This window comes from Pseudophryne corroboree, chromosome 7 (genome assembly GCF_028390025.1).
Source record: "Pseudophryne corroboree isolate aPseCor3 chromosome 7, aPseCor3.hap2, whole genome shotgun sequence".
NCBI classification, from domain to species: domain Eukaryota; kingdom Metazoa; phylum Chordata; class Amphibia; order Anura; family Myobatrachidae; genus Pseudophryne; species Pseudophryne corroboree.
In genome coordinates this window covers 446,020,712-446,029,635 of record NC_086450.1, presented here as the reverse complement: position 1 = coordinate 446,029,635, position 8,924 = coordinate 446,020,712, and positions in this window count along the sequence as shown.

Genomic DNA, 8,924 nt, shown 5'->3' with positions numbered 1-8,924 from the left:
CCCTCCAGTTTCAGTGCATGTCCTTGTGTCCTAATACTTCTCTTTCTTTGAAGGATGTCTCCCTCCTGCACCTTGGGCCTGAATCATGTTTGTAAGTTAAAAAACAAAAACAAAAAAACAAGCAACTGGGTAGCCTGCGAACTACAAATCCCAGCATGTACTTCCACTGAGTCTTCTAGTTCTAGTACTGGAAAATTACAGGTGCTCAAGCCTTGTAGTATGAGATCGATCATATTTGTATATAATAGTCCAGGCCTGACCAACCTGTGCCTTGCCAGCTGTTGTAAAACTGCACATCCCAGCATGCCCTGCCACAGGTGTAGCATTACCTAATAGGAAAACTATGGCAGGGCATGCTGGCACTTGTAGTTTCATAACAGCTGTTGAGGCCTGTGATAGTTGCTGACTAAGATAAATGTATCCATCTATTCTAGAGCAATTATGGGAAACGTGTGGCACTTCTATTAAACAGAGTCTTTTGAGCCTTTTATAACTTGTAGTGTATTTGTGCCCCCAAATATTTCTACGTGCAATTAATGTCTTGTGTCCAGCATCCTAGTAGGAGGAATAGCAGAGACAAGACGTTTATGACTGGCAATAGCAGGATGACAGGTGCCCAGGATACCCCCTGTATATCAGATTAATGATTAACATATGTTTCACAAGCACGTGTCATTTGTACGGTCTCTCCTAATGCCTTGATTAGCATACTTGCTAAATTTGGTGGTATCCCGCTAATTAGTTATGGCTGCAAACAGCTCTCAATAGGGAAACTTAACTTATGGCCATGTTGTATATAAATAGTAGGTAACCAGAAGTGTTTTGTATGTAATACTATTACCCCTTTTAACCCAGCAGATGACACAGCGACTTTGTGAAGCTCCTCATAGGGGTCTATTCATGAAACAGTGAAAAGAGTGGAGAAGTGAGCCTGTGAAGAAGTTGCCCACGGCAACCAATCAGCTGCTCCGTGCAATTGTATAGTATGTAAATTATAAATGTTACTTCAATGCTGATTGGTTGCCATGGGCAACTTCTACACCTGCTCACTTCTCCACGCTTTTCACTGCTTCATGAATAGACCCCTTAGTAAACTGTATGTAAATGTTTAGATACCCCCATTGTGACTAGTTCCCCGCAATCCTTGGGAAAGTTACCACAAGCGGCTGAGGTGTCAGGAGGAGATGTGGGAAACTTCCCGGCCATGTCACAAGGCTCCCAGTGTAATTCTAGAATTCTGTGTGATGGCCTCTTCTCTCAGCAGATGGCAGCTAATTATTTCCATCAGCGGCTCCTCTTCCCCTGGTATAATTACACAGGAGGGAGGTATGTACCTGGTGTGGAAGCCATGGAGTAAGAGTTGGGGGTGGATATAAGGCACTACAAATGACCTCAATGACCTCGGATTTAATTAAAGCATGTGAGAGTCAGATAAGGTTGGTGGACCCTAACTATGCAAGCTATAGGTTATCTGCTGCATTTATCTGTGCCTCAGACCATGCCATCCTATGCACAGCATCAAACACTCATTGCACTTTCATTGTAGAAGAAGAAAATACACTCCTTAGTGACAGGAGGCATTTAGAACTGTCTCCTGACCAATCGGCTGGGATTATACATCACTCCACTTCATTGTAGTTCTAATATAGAGCCTGATTCAGAGATGATTGAAAAAAAGACAGCCACTGGATCCATCAAAATTGCGCACACATTCGCAGCCTATACGCAATTACGGAGAACATCGAAGCTCAGGGTGGGTCTGTGGTTACGCAGATTGGCCACAGCGGTAGCGACGCTGGTGACATGTTTCTCTGTGTATATGGTTGCAGCTGACTGCATATACACACCCCGAAAACATCCGTGACACTCGCCGATACCTCCTCAATAACGCCTTCAAACGGTCACTTCCTGTCAATCACATTTCAATGAAATCCTCATTGCGAGCGGGATCACGGCGGCCCCTTGCACATGCGCAATGCGATAGCAACATATGCCTGCCGATAATCTCTCTGTTGCGTGAACATCGGCCATTGCCGACAAGCATGAATTGGGCCCGTTGTGCCTTATTACCAGGGAAATGACGCTGATGACCACATCTGAATGTATATATCTCTGATTGATTGATTTTTCCCCAAGGATATAACGTCTAAAGTGATAGCTAAAAGCTGATTAGTTGCTATGGGCAACTTCTCCACCTATTTTGAACTTTGATACATCTCCCCCTAAATTTCTTCATAATGTTTGTGAGCAACATTTCTATTGATCTTATTTATTGCAAGAAAATGGTTTATCAATCCTAAAAAAAAAAGCCGTAAAACATTTACAGCATTTAAGGCATTTACATGATCAATGTGGACCAATCATCTCTTCTCCACTGGAGGCAGCCATTTTGTGTAAAGGATGTATAAGTAATAGGTTGTATTCTCACCTACAATCAAAATCCCGACGGTCAAAATACCGACAACAATTGACCGACAGTCACAATCCCTACAAGGTCAAAATACCGACATTTAAAATACCGACAAGGTCAAAGTACAGACATTTAAAACGTTGACAGGTCAAAAAGTCGACACAAGTTTTAAAAAAAAACTATGTATGTCGACAAGGACACCGTATAAGTGTACCACTGCGCTCGCCATGCTTTGGGAACAGTGCCTTGCTGCGCTCGGCACACTATTATATTCCCCCTCCAGGGCCACTGGGATGGTAAAGTATGAACAAGTCGGTTTCAATAAAAAAAATCATGAAAAAATCATGTTGACTTTTTGACCTGTTGACATTATAAATGTCAGTATTTTGACCATGTTGGTATTTTGACTGTTGGTCAATGGTTGTCTGTATTTTGACCGTCGGGATTTTGATTGTAGGTAAGTTGACCGCATCCCTTCTCATGAATACTGGCCAACAAAATGGCAGCTGCCACTGACTATATGTGAGGTGCACTGTAAAGTCGTAGGGGCAGGTTCTATTAGCCGTGAATTCCTGAGAGACCCTCCCCGAGCGATGTTACACGTGGGTTTTTGAGCTAGACATACCTAGTTTATGCCTATGGGCCCCTTATTAGAGAATCCCGAAGTGTAACTAGGCAAATGTCTCTCTGGTGAAACGAATTGCGGTGGCAAGTCTGGGAGATTATCCCAGGGCTGAGTGAATTATTAATATGATCACCTTATCTGCCTGATCCTTTTCACAGATGTCTGACCGATACTCCTTTCTCGCTCCAGGGGCTGGTGCCCCCCCCTCTACGTTCCCACCCCCTACTGGCAATACAGTTTTGGCCAAGCCCACAGATGGACCCCTTGGCCATTCCAGGGAACATCTACAGTGAGATGAATTTAAAAATGCAGTGAAATTAGAAAAAGTTCTGTCAATGGGAAGATGAAGTTACTAATTCGCTCTCAAATGGAAGTTGAAAATTGTTATTATTTAAAAAATATATATAATTATCGATAACACAAACGATGATTGATTTGCCTAAATAAGCCATTAGATATGTAAGCTTCAGTTTCAGCTGTTTTCGTCCAAATTTGTTAGTTTGAAAATTACTGCAGCCGATTAACTGCATTTAGCAATAGGTAAGGACTTTTTTTTTTTAAATAATGGCTACAAGTATAATACATGATGTCATGTTATAATGAAATATGCTCAGCGTACGTTATGACATCACAGCAACGACTGTTCCCATTGCAGCAAAGTTGGTGGAAATATCTAACACTGCTGGGCCATGATATTACAGTAAGTATAAACCTTGCATTAGCGAAGCGCGTTTCTCCAATAGGACGCAGCAGTAGATGCTCCCATATTCAGGACTCCCTAGCCTTCGGCCACCACCCTCACAGCCCCATATGGAAGTCCTACGGCCCTGATGTATTGGATGGTTGGTTGCACCAGGGCTGTCACTGATCCCTGTAGCACACAACACACGGACAATGGGGGTAATGCAGAGATGATCGCATCAGGACATTTTTTTAGCAGTTGGGCAAAACCATGTGCAGTGCAGGGGGGGGGCAGATATAACATTTGCAGAGAGAGTTAGATTTGGGTGGGTTATTTTGTTTATGTGCAGGGTAAATACTGGCTGCTTTATTTTTACACTGCAATTTAGATTGCAGATTGAACACACCCCACCCAAATCTATCTCTCTCTGCACAGGTTATATCTGCCTCCCCTGCAGTGCACATAGTTTTGCCCAACTGCTAAAAAAAATTCTGCTGCGATCAACTTGGAATTACCCCCCATGTGCACTGCAGGGGGGGCAGATATAACATTTGCAGAAAGAGTTAGATTTGGGCGGGTTATTTTGTTTCCGTGCAGGGTAAATACTGGCTGCTTTATTTTTACACTGCAATTTAGATTTCAGTTTGAACACCCCACCCAAATCTACTTTCTCTGCACATGTTACATCTGCCTGCCCCCCCCCCCCCCCCCCCCTCCCCGTGCGGAGCGCATGGTTTTGCCCAACTGCTAACAAATTTGCTGCTGCGATCAACTCTGAATTAGGCCCAATGTACGTGCCTTCAGTACAGGAGATCTATAGGTGATTTACTAACACTGTGTCAATGCAAATCTATAGGGGGATAATGTATTGCCTCTGGCCCAATATAGGAGAGCTGTAGGTGATTTATCATTACTGGGACAGTATAGAGATGTAGAGATTGGCATTAATTTCCACTGGTACAGTATAGGATAGCTATGGGTAATTTATTATTACTGGGACAGTATATAAATGTAGAGAGGGTGATTTATTTTCACTGAGTCTATACGGGAGAGCTAAAGGTGATATTATTGCTGGGACAGTATAGAGATGTACAGAAGATTATTTATCACCACTGGTGCAGTATAGGAGAGCTATAGGTGATATTATTGCTGGGACAGTATAGATATGTACAGATTATTTATCACCACTGGTGCAGTGTAGGAGAGATATAGGTGATATTATTTGCTAGGACAGTATAGAGATGTACAGATTATAACCACTGGTGCAGTATAGGAGGGCTATAGGTGATATTATTACTGGGACAGTATAGATACGTACAGAAGATTATTTATCACCACTGGTGCAGTATAGGAGAGCCATAGGTGATATTACTGGGACTGTATAGAGATGTACAGAATGTTATTTATTACCACTGGTGCCGTATATGAGAGCTATAGGAGACATTATTACTGGGACAGTATAGAGATGTACAGAAGGCTATTTATCACCACTGGTGCTGTATAGGAGAGCTATAGGTGATATTATTACTGGGACAGTATAGAGATGTACAGAAGATTATTTATCACCACTGGTGCAGTGTAGGAGAGCTATAGGTGATATTATTACTGTGACAGTATAGAGATGTACAGAAGATTATTTATCACCACTGGTGCAGTATAGGAGAGCTATAGGTGATATTATTACTGTGACAGTATAGAGATGTACAGAAGATTATTTATCACCATTGATGCAGTATAGGAGAGCTATAGGTGATATTATTACTGTGACAGTATAGAGATGTACAGAAGATTATTTATCACCACTGGTGCAGTATAGGAGAGCTATAGGTGATATTATTACTGTGACAGTATAGAGATGTACAGAAGATTATTTATCACCACTGGTGCAGTATAGGAGAGCTATAGCATACTTGCCTACCTGACCCTCTCCATGAGGGAGAAAATGCTCTGTTCCTGGACTTTCCTGGTAATGTATGATTGCCATCACCTGTGGTGAAACACCTTTCTTATCAATTAACTAGCTCACCACAGGTGATGGAAATCATACATTACCAGGAAAGTCCAGGAACAGAGCATTTTCTCCCTCATGGAGAGGGTCAGGTAGGCAAGTATGAGCTATAGGTGATATTATTACTGCATACTTGCCTACCTGACCCTTTCCATGAGGGAGAAAATGCTCTGCTCCTGGACTTTCCTGGTAATGTATGATTGCCATCACCTGTGGTGAAACACCTTTCTTATCAATTAACTAGCTCACCACAGGTGATGGCAATCATACATTACCAGGAAAGTCCAGGAACAGAGCATTTTCTCCCTCATGGAGAGGGTCAGGTAGGCAAGTATGTATTACTTGGACAGTATAGAGATGTACAGATTATTTATCACCACTGGGGCAGTATAGGAGAGCTATAGGTGATATTATTACTAGGATAGAATAGAGAAGTAGAGAGGGTGACTTATTACCAATAGTGTAGGCTTACCATACTATCCCTTTAAATCGGGACACTCATTAGTTACACAGGTTCTGTGGCTGGCCGACTTCAAGCCTGCATTTCACCTGGTTTTAAGCAGCCACAGAACCAGTGTAATTCATTAGCGTGCCTGTTTAAAGTGTTAGTATGGTAAGCCTAACTGGGGGCAGTACAGGAGACAGAAAGAGGATGCTCTGTCAGCCACTATATATTATCTCTAGAGGATAATTTAATACCAGTGGGACAGTATATTGGATCTAGATATAATTATATGTATATTAGCAGTGGGTCAGTATAAAGAGAATCTACAGGGAATGAATCATTACCATTGGTTCAGACCTACAGCTGGTACTACTGGGGGATATAGGAGATATACCTATGCTATAGTAGCCTGGAGCAGTGTTAGACCTCTTTCACACCGCAATCCCAGGTCCAGCGGTTCACACTGCCCTGTAACCCGGGTCCTTCCCGGACCAACCTGGGTGGCTACCCTTAACCCTTTCAAACCGAGCCACATCTTGGGGCAATATATAAGATCTAGAGATACTTACTGAAGCAGTATATGAGATCTGCCAATGCATCAGTATAGGACTGCATTTCTCAAAACTCTGTCCTCACAGAACCCTTACAACATGGGTCTCCAACCTGCGACCCTCCAGCTGCTTTGGAACTACACATTCCAGCATGCCTTCACAGTTTTGCTATTAAAGCATGCTAAAACAAGGGCCGCAGGTTGAAGACCCACGCCTTACGGCGTAACAGTGCATGTTTTCAATGTATCCTCAGGGATTGTAGATCTATTGCGATAGTCAGTTAACACACCTGTGTACCGGATAGATGATCTGGAAAACATGCGCTGTTGGGGTTCTGTGAGGACTAGGTTTGAGAAACACTGGTAGTACCCCCAACAGGTCATGTCTTCAGGATTTCCATCTGTGGAACCAGGTGGGATAATGACTGAACCAGCAAAATAAATTAACTCAACAATCCTCAAAACATGACCTGTCGGGGGTAGCTGAGGACTGGAGATGAGAACCACTGATCGCGAGAGGAGTATCTATGAGCACTGGGAACTATAGGGGATCTAGATAGGATGGTAAATCACATAGAGGGGTAACAGTGAGTTACTAGAGAAGGACAGTGCCGGAGACCTGGAGTGTTATTTATCACCACTGGGCAGACTTAGGGTGGAGGATTCATTGGCACTTGCTTGGGCCCAGAGATGGAGGAGCAGCAGCGGGAAGAGTATTGGGTGAGCAGGGCGCCTGACATGACAATGCATATAGAGCGTGCTGTGTGTGGCGTGACAATGCAATAGTTATTCCCTGATCCCTTCCTTGTGTTACATGTGAATGAACAAAGGCAGGTAACCTTAGATTTCAGGCTTCCACATATCAGGTAACCAGGAAGGGCATGTTAACCCTCTCACTGCTCCGGGCAAGCAGCCGTCAGCGTACAGTGTGACATTGAGCATATGCCACTGTACTATTCATATACAGCTTTCCCCATGGCAGTGACTAGCCGCTTCCGGTACACTCACAGCTCACCGGTTACAAGCTTAGTAGACGACTCGGGCATGCTGAGACTCATAGTTCAACAAATCATCTCCGATTAATTGGCTCCTATACTTTATACAACTATGCAGACAATAATAAAAGGATACGGGCCCGAAACCAGTAATGGACACCACTGGGTGTGCTCAGTAAAGACAAAAGTGAAAGAGCATGCTGGGTGTTGTAGTGCACCGAACTCCTGGAGGGCTACTGCTGTGAACTAATTCTGCATTAACTACTTCTTACCCGAAGGCCAGCATTCAGTTGCTCAAGTGACCCAACAATTGCTGTCAGACCGGTCATTAGCAACAGGTCCTGCCAGTTTTTAACCCTTCTGGTTACCCATTAGGAATGTGCAGCATGAACAGACCTGCCCGGGTACTTGGTGGCTGACCCCCCCCCCCCCCCCACCTCCCTCCCTTCTATTCTACCTCCCAGGGCATTGTGACTGGCGGGAACACCAAATAATACGTGCGGCTACTGGGGCTTGCCCAAACATGTCCGTGTGTCAGTGCTTGCATTCCTTCAGACAGGCTTAACTGTTCGATGGCTGAAACTATGTGCAGGGTAAACATTTGTCACATGATAAAAGATGCAGTGTCACCGCACACAGTGGCTGCTGCATGTAGAAATCCCTCCCTTACATAACTATGGGCAGCACGGATGGTGTAATGGTTAGCATTACTGCCTCACAGCATCTGAGGTCATGGGTTCAATTCCCACCATGGCCCTAACTGTGTGGAGTTTGTATATTCTCCCCGTACTTGCGTGTGTTTCCTCAGGTACTCCAGACTTCCTCCCACAGTCCAAAAATATACTGGTAGGTTAATTGGCTCCCAACAAAATTAACCCTAGCATGAATGTGTGTACATGTGATAGGGAATATAGAGTATAAGCTCCACTGGGGCAGGGACTGATGTGAATGGCCAAATACTCTCTGTAAAGCGCTGCGGAGTATGTGTGCGCTATATAAATAACTGGTAATAATAACTACATCCAGGTTCCTCTCTATTACCAGCGCAATGCAGGGGAAACCCCTGACACTAGAGTCCCAGTACCTACACGGCCTACTGAGAGCCCGCTATCCCAATCCAACAGCTATGACTGGTCCCGGAGCTATTGTACACACTACACAGCTAATGATCCAGTGCCAGGCTGTGAAATGACCACGACGCAGGGGAAC